The sequence below is a fragment of the Bison bison genome, unplaced genomic scaffold (assembly GCF_000754665.1).
Source record: "Bison bison bison isolate TAMUID 2011002044 unplaced genomic scaffold, Bison_UMD1.0 scf7180017864527, whole genome shotgun sequence".
NCBI lineage: Eukaryota > Metazoa > Chordata > Mammalia > Artiodactyla > Bovidae > Bison > Bison bison.
The window spans coordinates 513876-514124 of record NW_011495078.1 but is presented as its reverse complement, the minus strand read 5'-3'; positions in this window follow the sequence as shown (position 1 = coordinate 514124).

Here is a 249-nt window from a genome sequence, read left to right as displayed (position 1 = left end):
GCGGCTCCAGCCCCGTGGGTTCCTTGCTGCCCCCGTGAGGCCCCTGCTTCCCACAGCGGAATCGAGGCTCGTCCTGGGGCCTCACTATGAATCCGAGACGCTTTCCGCGCCACCTCAAGAGCCAGAGGTGTTCCCAAAGTACTCGATGCCTTCACAGGCCACAGGGCCAGGTCTCTGTCACCCCTTTCTCCTGCCCTCCACAGAGCTCAGGCCCCCCGAAGCCCCGGGCCAGCCCCCAGGATGGGCCTC